Source organism: Topomyia yanbarensis, chromosome 1 (genome assembly GCF_030247195.1).
Source record: "Topomyia yanbarensis strain Yona2022 chromosome 1, ASM3024719v1, whole genome shotgun sequence".
NCBI lineage: Eukaryota > Metazoa > Arthropoda > Insecta > Diptera > Culicidae > Topomyia > Topomyia yanbarensis.
In genome coordinates this window covers 68,361,456-68,376,614 of record NC_080670.1, presented here as the reverse complement: position 1 = coordinate 68,376,614, position 15,159 = coordinate 68,361,456, and the positions used below count along the sequence as shown (strand labels likewise).

The 15,159-nt window shown below is 35.8% G+C and overlaps 1 protein-coding gene across 3 annotated transcripts in view; it reads left to right on the top strand.

Annotated features, from left to right (window-relative positions):
* The window catches only part of LOC131677856 (phosphofurin acidic cluster sorting protein 2), a 95,132-nt gene that overhangs the window by 1,018 nt on the left and 78,955 nt on the right, over positions 1-15,159 (top strand). The gene's annotated exons all lie outside the window — the stretch shown is intronic.

The window sequence follows — 15,159 nt, the reverse complement described above, 5'->3', positions numbered from 1 at the left end:
GGTGCAGTGTAACAAAAAGATAAGCTGATTTTTTTAAAGCTTGAATGTGTATAGCGCCGACCCAAAAATGTATTGTCAAAACAAGAATTTCATAAAATTAAACCAATAAAAATATCCCTGACCTAAATAATCTCAACACAATAGGCTACCATAAGAATAATAAATTATGAATTCAAGCAAATATAGTAAAATGGTCGCATGGGCAAATGAGAACCTTTCATTATTTTCTTTTCCCTTAATAACTCGTCTAAATTGTATTTGCTGCTTAAATATTTTTATAATCTATGCTAGTCAAAATTATAATCTTCCAATACGCACTGAAACATCATTGAAAAGTTTTGTGGTAACGTCGTATTAAACAAAGGAGAAAATAAACAGAGAGACTCATAAGCATATATTGCCCATCAAAGCATAAAAGTCCCATGTTGAAAAACAGCAAACCGAGAAAAACACTATTCAAGATTGTCCCATCCATTGAGCCAAATGGATGGGACAACCATGTTTTGGTATTTTTTTAATATTTTCTAAACTTATTTGTGCAGTGTGATTCAGTAGTGATACAGAATACAATCCAACGGATAACTCATTTTCGACAAAAATTCACATGAGACTCTTATGCTTTTATGGGCGGTATAGGGCCATTTCAATGAGTATGCAAGAATTATACCTACCTTTTTATTCAATCAGATTAATAAAATCTTATCGCTTATATAAGTACTATTTTCTATTCTTTATTATTATTACTATTATCTGTTATATGTACTATGAATGCCCAAGATCGCCACACTCCGATTTTGGATTGAAAACTGCGATGAAACATTTTGTTTGCCAGTTAACCTTGCACACTCTACGTATATTAGAAAGCTTAATATTTGGCTACAATATTCGAACAGGAATGCAATCAAAAATAGTTCTCATTTGCAAACTGCTAAAATTTGCTTTTTTAGAAATTTCAAACGTATAATAGGTGCTTATGTTTGCCGTTACACATAGGTAGGTTGAGCGTGACTGTTAGTTGGATATTGTTTACATTATTTCCCCTATTGAAAACACGTTACTTAACAATCTGCCCGACCAACAATTGTACGTGATTCCACTTCACATCAATCGCCGAGATCATAGTGATGATGTGAAAAGCAAATTGTTCAACCATCACACACCCATCCGGAAGCCCGAATGACCGTCGGTTCTTCAACTAGTTCGTTGACCACTCGCTACCGAGTGAAGCTGCCGAACTCTACTAGCGCATATAGCAGTGGGGTGTACGTATAATTATGTGAAGAGGAAATGGATTACAACTGGCGTAGCTCCACAAATCGTGGATGAATTGAATATGCATGGTAGCTACTGCTACTGTGTTAGTTGACTGAAGAAGCGTAAAGGAATTTTATGACTCCCACGACGCCTACGACTAAAATATTTGGAAATGCAAAATTCGAAGAACAGAAATTTATTTGTCGTGAATAGTAAACCCACCACAAAACAAATTTTACAAAAAGAATAGAAAAAAGTATTCAGTTTTTCAGTGAATGTACGGATATGTCACATTTTTGACGATGATGAAATTATGATGCATATGTTCAAACTAAGGCAGGGAGCAATAATAGCATATGCTTTCGATAGGAATAAATAATATACCTTTATCACTTGTCTTACACTATCCAAACAGTGTTGCTGCAACTGTTTTATAGTGGAAAAGCGGGTTAGGTTAAATTCAACGATGGAGTAGGTGTCGGGGTAGTGGTATTTACCGAGAAAAAACCTTGCATTTGGCCGACGCATGTTCCTTGAAAATAATCTCTGTCTATTTTACGACCATCCGTTGAATGTAGGGGAAAGTGTGGCAATATCGCCATGTGGGACTAGTGGCGTACCCCTGTTTTCTAGGCAAAATTGCATGTGTTTACATGAATGATCTGAGAACTATCATTAGATAAGAATAATAAATAACAATTACTAAATAAAACTAATATTAAGTCACAAAAAATACAAAAGGCAAAAGTAATGTCAAATTTTTTATCACTATCAAGCTACATATACATAAGCATACAGGTATCAATAGGGGTAACTGGTTATTTTGTTACATTTAGTATCCTACAACTCAAATTGCATCACTTTCCCCTATACGTAGGGTGTGATAAATCATAAATTCTAAATTTATATTCGTTATTTTTTTTGCTCACTCGTTCTAATTTTGACTGTGAAAGCTTCTACATATTTGTTTTCTGTATTCCACTCTAGCTCCAGACAGGCTTTAACCCTTTCGAGCCCGGCTTTTTTTGTGCAACAAAAAATATTGTGCTAGAGCAAATAAAAAATGTATTGATGGCAATAGGTCCTTAAATGTAATATCTACAGGCGTAATGCGACCCAAAAGTGCAAAAAATGTGGAAAAATCTAATAGTTTCTCGAATAGGAAGATCTGAATAATTACCTATATAGGGTAGACGTGCCCCGACTGATCCCTAAACACCCATTCTTCAAAGAAAATCATCATTTTCGGCTAACCCTTTAAAAGGCCCAGCGTTTGGGGCTATTAATGAGTGTTATATTAATAGAAACACGGTTCTCTCACTTAGTTTAGAATATATTTACATTTATTTCGTAAAACTGTTTTGAAAATATACTGCTACCGCCCGTTCGAAAACGTCAGTCTTTGTAATGTTTGATGTATTTCCAAATGCAAATATAAAGACATATCGAGCTGGATCAAAAAGAAATTAAGGTGGGTTACTGGTTTTTACCTGATTAACAGTAAATAACCCCTGGATTCTTAGGATAAGTTGAAAAATGAGACCACAGATTACAGACGTTCATTTATTCATTTTATTTTTTTCTTTGCGATTTTTACCAAAATTTCGAATTAAAAATAGTTGTTTTTACAAATTTGCATCACTAACTTATGTTTAGAGCATTTTTTTGAAAATCGAGCTAATTTTCTTGCGTATTTTTTCAAAAAACTCTTCACCAATCTGACACTTTTCACTGCATCTAAATAAAAAGTAATAAGAAGAGGTGCCAGACTCCTAACAAGTAAATTTCATAAGATTGGAACACTTCTCACTTCATATTGCTGCATTATGAACGAAACGAAAAGGTGGCAATACAGTTGCCATTGCCTTATAAAGGGTTAACTGAACGTTCGATAAGGAACACAACGACGATATTTAATTGAAACTTATATTTGTATTGAATTAAATTCCTTAGCTTTCTCAATATTTTAGCGCACATTGCATTCTTCAAATAAACTATGTAAATAAATTTAATCTATAAATTTGGAACGTCGAATTTTCGGAAGTTACGACGCCCTCTATAGAGGAAGAACATATAAATGTAAGTAATTTAAATATTCCAAAAACTTCTTCGCATCCCCAACAGAATTCGGTTGAAATTTTAGTCTATTGCCAACATTTTAATCGAATGAAAAGCCCAGCGAAAATTAAAGAAATCCATCAAAGAATAATTTCATCCTCTTTCAATATAATTCTCGGAACAGAAACTAGCTGGGATGAAAGCGTAAGAAGCGAAGAAATTTTTGGAAATCAATTTAATGTATTCCGGTATGACCGTAATTTGTCTCTTTGTCAGCAAAAGTCTGGAGGAGGTGTCCTCATAGCCATAAATGCAGATTTTCCTTCAGAAGCAATAGACACCACGAAACACATAGAATTTGAACATATATGGGTAAAAGCAGTAATATCAGAAGTACACATATTCTCCTCTGTGTATTTTTCACCTGAAAAAGCTCTCAATAAATCATTTGATTCATTTTCAAACTGTAGAATCTATTATGTCAAACATGGAACCTGAAGTAAAACTGCATATTTATGGTGACTTCAATCAACGTAACACAAACTTCTTCGTAGACATTGAAAACGAATCTATCTTACTCCCAGTCATAGGCGAAAATGAAACACTTCAACACTTATTTGACAAAATTTCGGAATTTGGCCTGCACCAAATCAACCATGTAAAAAAAACAAAATTCATATTTAGACCTCTTACTCACGAACTGCACTGAAGACTTCTGTGTTAATGCATCTTTAACTCCATTATGGAAAAATGAAGTATTTCACACAGCAATCGAATATTCAATTTTCATTCATCAAAACTCTTCCCCGAACGACTTGGAGTATGAGGAAGTGCCGGAATACCATAAAACCGACTTCGAAGAAGTCAAACGTAGACTATGTAGAATAAATTGGCAAACTGTATTGAGTATAGAAGGAAATGTCAACGAAGCAGTGGCTAAATTCTATTTAATTGTAATGAATTTAATCTTTGGAACAGTACCTGTAAAAAGAAGAAGAAGAACTCATGGCGGTCAACAGCCTGTGTGGTTCAACAAACATCTGAAAAACCTAAAAAATAGAAAACAAAAGGCACATAAAATTTGCAAGAAAGAAAATAGCATAGAAAATCGACAAAATTATTTGGAAATTTGTTCCCAACTCGACATAGCCAGAATATAATCATAAAATCGAGAATGAAATCAAGACTTGTCCAAAAAAATTCTTCAATTACGTGAAAACGATGTTGAAAAGTAGCAACTTTCCATCCCAAATACATTTTGACGGACATGTAGGAAATAACAGTACAGAAATTTGCAATTTATTTGGAAAATTCTTTCAAGAAGTGTATACTTCACATTCCGATACAGACCGCGACTACTTTTAATTTATACCTGAATTTTCAAATGACATTTTCGTCCACGAACTATCTGAACAAGAAATTACCACTGCACTAAAAAACCTAGACGCATCAAAAGGACCTGGACCTGACGGAATTGCCCCAATATTTTTAAAAAATCTAGCAGAAGAACTTAATCTACCATTACACCGTATTTTCAACATGTAACTGAAAAATGCAACATTCCCAGAAATATGGAAATCATCCTTTTAGTGCCAATTTTTAAATCAGGCTCTAAATCAGACATTCGAAACCAACGAGGGATTGCCATAATCTCTTGCATTCCAAAATTATTTGAAAAACTAGTAAATGACAAAATATACCAGCAAATCAAAATCAAATAATAAGCAAACAGCATGGCTTTTATAAAGGCTGCTTAACAACATCAAACCTTTTAGAATTTGTAACATTCACTATACATGCAATGGACAATGGCAACCATGTGGAAACTCTCTACACAGACTTTAGTAAAGCATTCGACCGTATTGACATACCTTTATTACTCTTCAAAAATATGACATGGAAAATAAACTCTTGAAATGGCTCGAATCATATTTAACGAAACGCGAACAAACAGTTCGCTTTCAGAATATACTTTCTGAACCATTTCGTGCCACCTCTGGCGTACCCCAGGGTTCCCACTTAAGTCCTCTTCTTTTTATTTTGTACGTAAATGACATTACCTTTACACTCAAATATCTAAAAGTGCGTATATATGCAGACGACATGAAACTTTTCGTGGAAATAAGAAATGTCAAAGACGCTGAAGTATTCCAAAACGAAATCAACCTATTTCACACATGGTGTAGCAAAAGTCTACCCCAACTTAACGTAAAGAAATGTAACACAATAACATTCAGCAGAAAAACTTCAAATATTCCAATAGAAATACACTTAGGAAACAAAGTAGTAGAAAAATGCAAAATTGTTCGTGACTTAGGCGTAATCTTAGACTCCAAGTTCACATTTGTGGAACACTACAATACAATAATAAATAAAGCAAGTAGTATGCTGGGCTTTATTAAATGCTTCAGCTATAATTTTGAAAACCCCTACACAATAAATCAATATACAATACACATGTCATGCCAATTTTGGAATATTGCAGCGTAGTATGGGACCCATACACTGTCCTGTACAAAGAACGCATCGAATCAGTCCAAAAACAATTTCTTTTGTACGCACTTCGTAAACCAAACTGAACGACATTTCCTCTTCCATCGTATAAAGCACGTTGTACGCTCATTAACACACAAACACTCAAAGAACGCAGCGAATTTACCATTCTTTGCTTTATCAACGACATTATTTCTCAACGTGTACAATCCGCATCATTACTCTCGCAAATCAAATTTTATGTACCTATTCGTCAACTAAGAACTCGTAATTTATTCCAAGAACAATCTTTTAGGACAAACTATGCTAAAAATAGCCCCATCAATAGAATGGTGCGTCATTATAATGAAAATTGTGCAATAATCGACCTTTCTATGTTCAGAAAACTTTCGCGAATTCGAAAATCGTTGACTCATAATTTTATCCCCAAATCTAGGAACATTGTCTATGGTCCGAATATACGACATTAACTGATTAATGATTTATCACATATTGATCTTTATTTGGTATTAGTGGTTGTGAATTAGATCACAAAATTAACAAATTATTTTCTCGAAAATCATTACACGACACTCGGAATATAATTCATGGATCCATTCTTGCTTCGTCAACTGGTTATAGTTGCGAGCATATATGTTACAATTGACCATTCGTGCGCGTGGAATGGTCCACAAATTAAAAAAAACACTTCCACTTTCGAGATATAGTTAATGAAATTTACGATTATGTGCCTGATCTTAATCTTTGGACGTAATCAATTTCACTGAAACGTAGTTTATTATTCATCGATTTTTTAACCGATTCATGACAGTCGAGCTCGTGAAACTGTTCATGATATAGTTCATGAAGTAATTAGTTTTCCACACAACCTTAATATACTTACGCAAACAATTACAAGGAACGAAGACTATTACTCATGGATTATTCGCTCTGCTCTTTGGTTTTGAAATTTAGCTATTGTGTACAACTGCTAGCAACCAGTCTCAGGCGCGAGCATTAGATACAAGAAAACTACTAGGACCTGTAAATTTGTTATTCTTTTGTTAAGATTCAGTGTAATGTTCGGAATTAAATGAAACTGCACTGAGCACCAAAAATACATAACTTAGCCACAATTCATGTCCGTGAAATAATTAAGAAAACTATAAGACACGTGACTTTGTGTAAAAAATCCGACGGTAAGCTCAAGACTAAAATAACACGACGAGATTTTACGAAAATCGTTGCACATCGCTCAATTCTTGACTTTTTCAGTCAATAAAGTTAATACAAATCAATGTATCATCAAGTTATGAACTAGAATCATAAAAATATGAAACATATTCAGACACAACCACCTACTAAATATTTGAGTATAACGCCATCTTTTTTTGCGTGAACAAGTTTTGTGGAAACACAAAAATTATTTTCAATACGAGGTTTATTTATCATTGATTGACTTGTGACCTATTTTGAAAGAGTTGGGCAGAGTGATCTTGACTTTTCGCGATGCTGGTGTACTGATGTGGGGATGCAGAGGGTAAGATTTCTGGGGCGTGTGACGTTTGGCATAAATACGTTAGGCATAAATACGTTAGGCGTACATACGTCAGGCATAAGTACATTAGGCATAATGGATGTTAGGCATAATGGACGATTGGCATAATATACGTTAGGCATAATAGACCGTTGGCATAATGTATGTTAGGCATAATGGACGATAGGCATAATTCACAAAAATATAAAAATAATCGCAAGGCCTTCGTTATTATAGAGATATCAATCCAACACTTGTTTTTCGGGTTTAACGAGAGACTTCAAAATGAAAAATACCATGCGACATATTTGTCCCTTGCAACTTTAGGGTTTTTTTTTTCTTTTTTTTTCGCGGACGAGATGAAGAAAGCATCCCTTGATTTAAGTCAACAGTTTGGTACACGCACATTTCAAGCCTATTATATGTATAACCAATACAGTTGCATCCAAATATTCAAAAAAGCCAAATAATGAACAAACATTAGGTTTTGGAGCTTATGGAAACTTTCATTGTAATGTACAGAATCAGCCTCAGGCTACAGATTTTACGTTTGTGACGATACCTTTTTCGTGTCGACACCTCGTCACAGTACACAAATAAACTCTCTCTCATATCAGACAATTTCCGTAATTTTATTTTGATGGTCTCAAGAATATAATCATTGAACTTGATAATATAATATAATCATTGAACTTGATAATATATATAATCTTGAAGCAGCAACATTCTTATATTCGTTGAATAAATAATAAAATGCATCATTCTTTCTTTCATGAACTGTTCTTCAAGAGCACATATTATCTACTTGGACATGTATGTATGCACCATACATGTATGTAAGAGCTAATCTAAGTTGATGTACGTTATTCATACCTTAAGGTGTTATATACAAAGTTGGGGTGATGAAATGAGCTAAGTTCGTGCTTTTTAGAGAGTTTTCTGTAAATTTTATTTGAAAAAGTGAGACAGTTCGTCACAATTAATCTTCTTAAGACAGATGTCTTCCGTTTAATTCCACTATATTAATAATAATGAAAAACAATTGCTTTTCACCAACAATCAGATATTAGTATTTCAACTATTACTTGTAGTTTTCTTCAGTGTTCATAACAGTCTAAAGAAAATTTCTATTTTAGTCATTTGTAATTTATAGGTTATACGTATTAACGCAAGCTAAATTTCCGCATACCACACATTCGGTCTGCTTCTTTTATTTGAACACTTACGCTCTTATCATTCTAGGCCATCATCGCCAAAATTTATTTTATTGAAGTGATAATTTATGCCTTACGTCCACTACGCCAATCATCCATTATGCCTAACGTCCATTATGCCTAACGTATGTTAAAACTGTTTTACCGTTGCTTAATTTTCCAAATATAGAACAATAAATAATTATTATGGGTCATTGAAATACAGTCGTTAGAATTTTCTTCAAGCTGTAACGTCTGTATGTGCTGCGAAGTTTGTTACAAGAGAAACCGAAAATTTGGAAAAGGAATTGTACTGCCAAGATTTTTTTTAGTTACATAGGCGTCAATATTCGTCACGCCGACACACGCCGGCGCGCCGCCGCCGATAGGGTCCAACTGTGCGACGCCGCCGCCGCCGGCCAAATACGTCGCTTAGGCCGCCGCCGATTAAAAATGCATCGGCGCACAACTCTAGTCTACATATGCTTGACGAAAATAAATAAACTAGTAATAAAAAGTGTTCGAAATTTTAAATTGCGGTATTTTTTCCATTAGGTATTTTCTAATGAAATTTGGTTCTCATATCCACTGGACAACCCGTTCCATGGCGACATGACCTGGTACTCTAGTGATATGGGGTAACTCGCTGCCTGTCAGAATGTGAATTGTACACCGAAAACTAACTATCAGAATGAAGGTCCGCGTGACCATCTAAGGACGCACGCGAATACATGAATGGGTTACAAAATCCAGTTTTGTACACGCGCAGTCAAATGCACGCGAGCACACGTGACAAACACGTTAACATACGATCGCTTAAGCTCTTCGCGATTAACAACGCACATCTACGCCCGCGATCGTGCAACACCCTGGTAATACAGTGAATGTTTTAGCACTTACGAAGTTTCAAACGCGACCTACAAACGTCCGTTTTCGCGCGATCATCAATCGGTCACGTCTGGAAACCATTACCCTCTGTCCTAATAACTTAGGTCCATAAATTCAGTATGACTAATCAAAAAATAAAGCTCATATCTACTAGACAACACGTTCCATGGCGACATGACCGGCACTCTAGTGATATGGAAGATCTCACTTTCTTCTAGCATCTGAGCCGCACACCAAAAATAAAGTATTAGATTCACGGTCCGCGCGCGATCACCCAATACACCCATGATACACACGATCGCGAAGTCCTTACGTCCGCACATACCTGAACCGTACAATGAATATCACATCCAGAATCACGGCCCGCTGCAATTGGTCTAAAGCAGTGTTTTAGCGGGCGCCATTGCCTTGTCTCGTCTACAATTGTAGGGTGTGATTCTGACGGGGAGCGTTTGCGAGTACCTAGCTCTACAGCTCCACTAGGACAACTCTAAAAAAAGAATCTAGACTTTGAGGGTATATTAAACTGTTCAAATGTATTTGTGTGTTGTATTTGAATTGATCTACAGCTCATACTAGATCCCTGGAATAGATCATTCTGCTTTTATTCTTTGTAGCACCGTGTAATAGGGTAATGAGTCTGGTCCGCACTAGTTTTAGAACAACTTTTAAATGAAGCTATATTATACTTTTAAATGAAGTTCTCCGAATAACGTATCAGTGTAGTGTTTCATAAACATCTATGAAATGTCTTTTTACAGCATAAATGAAAATAAATGTAATATTCTGTGCATCTATTATAACCGCAACAATTCAATAATCGCCTCCTAATGGTGTTAAATTTTACCTCATCGAAAGAATCTGTTTGAAACGCAATGCCTTTTATTTCATTGCGCCGAAAAATCTCTAACTAGGTTTTCAGATCATGGACGCCATCGCAGGATTTGTGGAACAAATCATTATACGTTTTTATCTCATCACAACAAACAGAAACATCAATCACATGAAAGAAAGCTGTTTCAAGAAGAGCTCCCAGAATTGCAGGAAATAGTCTGGCAACGACTAAAAACTGGTAATGACGAGTTCCACATAAAAAATTGCATTGCCATGGGCCGAATTTTATGTACAGATGAAAACATAATCGCTGGCAATCAGCAATCACATACACGGTAGCACACATGACAAACACGTTAACATACAAATACTGGAGCCCTTCGCGATCATCCACGCACACCTACGCCTGCGATCACGCAAAATTGACACCACCGGGTGATAAAGTAAACGTTTGAGCGCTTACAAATGTACTAACGCGGTTTCAAACGTGAACTTACAAACACTCGTGTTCGTGCGATCATTAATCGGTCACGTCCGAAAGTCTCTACCTCCAGTCCTAGCAACCCAGGTTCATACATTTAGTAGGACCAATACAAAAATAACGCTTTTATGCACTAGATTCAATCTTATAGATTCTAAATCGCACACTGCAAATTAAGTATCATACTCACGGTTTGTGCGATCATTCAAAAATACACTCGAATACTAGAATGGCCACACGGTTACAAAATTGAATTTACGCACGTGAAGTTGACATACAAACGTTTGAGGCTTTCGCGATCATCCATGCACACATACGCCCACGATCTCGCAAACTTGATAACGCTCCGGTCATAAAGTGAACGCTTTAGCAATTATAAAGGTACTAACGCTGTGTTCTGGACAGTAAATTTATAACAGAAGCAAATAAGTGATTTTAAATTTCAAATGTTTCTAAAATATTTTCTTATCACACTTGTGATTACCATATCTGTTACTTATCAGGACATGTTAGCTTCAGATCCGTCCTTAGAAAGTCGGACTTCATATATATCCTAGCGAATTAACATAATATATACCTAATATAATATATAATATAATAAAAACCGGGAAGCTGAACCAGGTATTTTTGGGTTCCTCGAGAGCTCATTGACAGAATCGCGTAGGAAGCTAGTTGTTACTTCAATTGATTGATACTATACAAAAAAGGGAATGATTCAAACGTCTGCCAAGTCTTTAAGAATGCATATTATGCACCTCAAACCATCAAATCTTGCATCTTACCCTGTTCTTGAAGATTTATAATGAAAAAAATACTTTGACACTCTTCGAACTGTTGAAACCAAAGTGACGAGCGAGCTATCTTTTGACGAAGCTTCAACGCGAAAAAAATCAGTAATAGTAGCACTTTCCCGAGCTGATATGGTCTAGCTAGATCCTCAAATGAATCGGCCATTACGAAGCAAATTTACTCTGTAATGCCGATATGAAGTTGGTTTGGCTTGGAAAACTAACTAAGGCCACTTTGCATTGTCTTTTTTAGACCCTACCAGAATTATGATTTTTGTAGTGGTTAAATGAAAACTTCACTCAACGACGTTTATTTAAATGTACCTGATTTTTATAATCTTACAGAACACTGTAAAAATTTGCTGTTTTCAAACTAATAACCTAAAGCACATCCTAATTCACACCAGTTATGTTCCTGACATTACCCACCTATCTTTTTTGGCTAGCGTGCTCCAAAATAGTAACCCTCTTACCGTATACGTGATATCATATATCAATTGCAAAATTAACGAGTATATAATGCAACAAATTTAATAAAATTAGTTTGAAATATTCGCGTAGTAAGATTTTGTTATGGGTTTAAGCTTAAATAAAAAAAAATTATCTGAAGATGCATAAAAGATAAAAAGCCAAGGAATTCGACAACGCAGTTATAATACAGGCAAGCACATACGTGAACTTGTTTAAGTAGGTACGTTTGTTGCGTACATTCGGACACCTTGACAGAGCTAGTCAACATTCTTTTAGACTTAGAAGTCATACATACGAAATAAACAAATCGGTTGTCTTAAAACAGAATCCTGCTGCTTGATTATTGCGACGTTGGACTCATCACGCGAATAATCAGTGTGTTTGCAATAAGTCTGATAACCTTAACATAGACAAGTCAGAAAATTGGCTATCAACAGTGGTGAATCTTGTAACTACGCACAAAAACTTCTTCATAGTCTATACCAATCTATTCACAGTCATAATTTATATGGTATGCAAGTCTATAACATCCACCCAGATCGAGGCTATGTTTAACAAAATCTAACTAAATCAAAACAAACTTCGTGGAATGATTCACATGTTTAACACGCAGGTACCTCTCAAGGCGAGCCGGTAGCAGTCAGACATTTGAAACGCTCCGCCGAAGAGACGGATGTTCGACGGAAATAAAACAAAGACTAGGTTGGAGCATAAACCTATAGATGTAGGGTGATGAGGCTACGATCATCCTACCAGGGGGAATGTTGCACTATTGCGTTAATTAGTAGATGTGCAATCGATACTGCTCTAACGTCCGGCTTCAACTGAATAGGGTGATAATAGCATTAGGATAAAAATGGGTTCACCGCCCTACAGACTAGTAAAAAAAACTTCTATTATATGTGTAGCTATGATATATGCACCCAGACTTGCATATTGAAGATTAAGTCTACGTAAAGCAGAGGATAGGCGGAATACACTCAGAATAATAATAACAACCACTAAACGGTGTGCATGTTTTATCCACAACCCATAGCAACGAAGCCGTTCAGATGTCAATCTTGTTGCCATATCAGCAGCAAGTGCTAATTCCTTTGTGCTGTAATCAATCTACGGATTACTGCATCTGGATTGTTGGCTTAAACCATGAGAGACCAAAAGATTGGAGAAGGAAATAGCTACGCAGCAGTAACTAGGTAATATTTTCATGACGAAAAAAAACTACTCAGTGCCACATTATTATGCTATAGCTTATTCCAAGTTCACGCGTATTATTTTTGCATTTTGTTAATGTCAAATGTCAAATCACGAAACGTAAAATTTCTAGTAACATTCATTGTTTTATTTGATCAGATTTTTCAGCCTACAGATTTACTAACCAGTAGATCAAGTTGGATTTGTCATGTCGAATAGTTAAAAGAATGGGCATTATTCAAATCACGTATGGTATTCAAAAGAAAAGGTATTTGAAATAATTCCGATCCCTTTGGTTTTCAATGCACTTGGCTTAGGACAAGGTCACGTACAAATCATCTCAATAGTTTTATTTTTATGCTATAGCTGTCAGTAAAAATATACGCTCAACTCATTATATGTGAACTGAACATAACTATCATGTGTATATGCAACCTAGGATGTCATAAATTATGTCTATATTTAGGATAGAGAGGAGAGAAAACCGTATTTCCATCGATTTTTGGGTGGGGAATTTGTGAATGACATACATGACATGCATCTATGACAACGGAATGAGAATTCGGTAAGAGCAGTTCACAGAAGGCAGCTAAGAGAAATGTAATTTTCTCAGCGCGTGTAATGCCCTACCAGCGGGGTGCTGATTTTATTGTGACGACTGAAATCATGGACGTGTGCTACGTGTTTAAACCATATATTGTTTCTACGCAATTCATTTCTTTCCAAGATTAGAAATTACTCACAATAATTATTGTAGAACTCTTAAGTCTCGAGAACTTACTACGCAGTCATTAACCTCTGATACTGCCTCACGAAAATGGCCTTTATGAGCAACCGTAGCAAAGATCTTCACGGTGCTCTTAAAACCGTTGTTAACCAAAACAAATGCACATCAATTGGACATTCGTTATGCGAAATACATATCCTTATCCTTATTCAAACATTTCAAAATTTTAAAATAATTCATTGGGAGAATCAAAAGTTACAGAGATGTCGATTTTTATTAGGCTTTTTCCAGCATACATTCATACTTAGATAAAATCGGGGGCAGATCAAATCGGGAGTATGCAATATATGCATTACCTAAAGCATCATTCGTACTCTATCATGGATTAGGGCACGTGGAACTCTTGTCCCTAGTCAGAAGATAAAAACGGCCACATAGTAGGCATAGGTTACCTACTTCTTCTGGGATTACTTTGTTGGTGTTTTTAGTCTTATCTGTCACTGCACGGTAAGTCTTCTTTTACAAACTATCAAGCAGTGCTTTATCGTGTATTGCTAATTGTGCTATTCCAATGGCGAAATTTTAATGCTGGGACTGTCCCTGTTGAGTGCGAATAAGAACGTCTGTTTATGGATTCCTTCTAACAGAGATACATTGAAGGTCGTTCGCTGGCAACATTTTGACCGTGCTGTTGAAAACAATTTCAGACATTGGTGTAGTCCTTACAATGGCGGTGGCTTTAACACGTCACATACATATCCTATTCGAGAGAAAAACCATAAATACATTACATGTAAATTATTAGAATTGTAAATCTGATATGCTACTCGCTAGAGCAGGCATCCCTCAGGAGTAAAGCATCGCTCCAATGCTATATAATATTTTTACCTCTGATCTTCCGAATCTATTTGGCGGTCACTTTTCTGTGATGATACTAGTACCTCTGCTACGGGTAGAAGTCTTCGCGTAATTTGCAGTCGCAATGCTATATGAATGTCAATACGGGTAAGTTGTTGTGCATACAGGCAGCAAAAACACATCAAAGCATTCAAAATATCGTTCTTGAAAATTTTCCAGTCGCTACACCAACTTACTACCAGTTAGATGATATAACTAAACAAACAACAAATTGGCACAATGCTATATTTCCACCGAAGAAGACAAATTCGTATAGTCCTGCTAAGCCATGATAAGTTTCGGCTTCACTGTGTCTTATCGGTAAAACAGAACTTCTGCTCGGATGGGACATCACGTTTGACCAG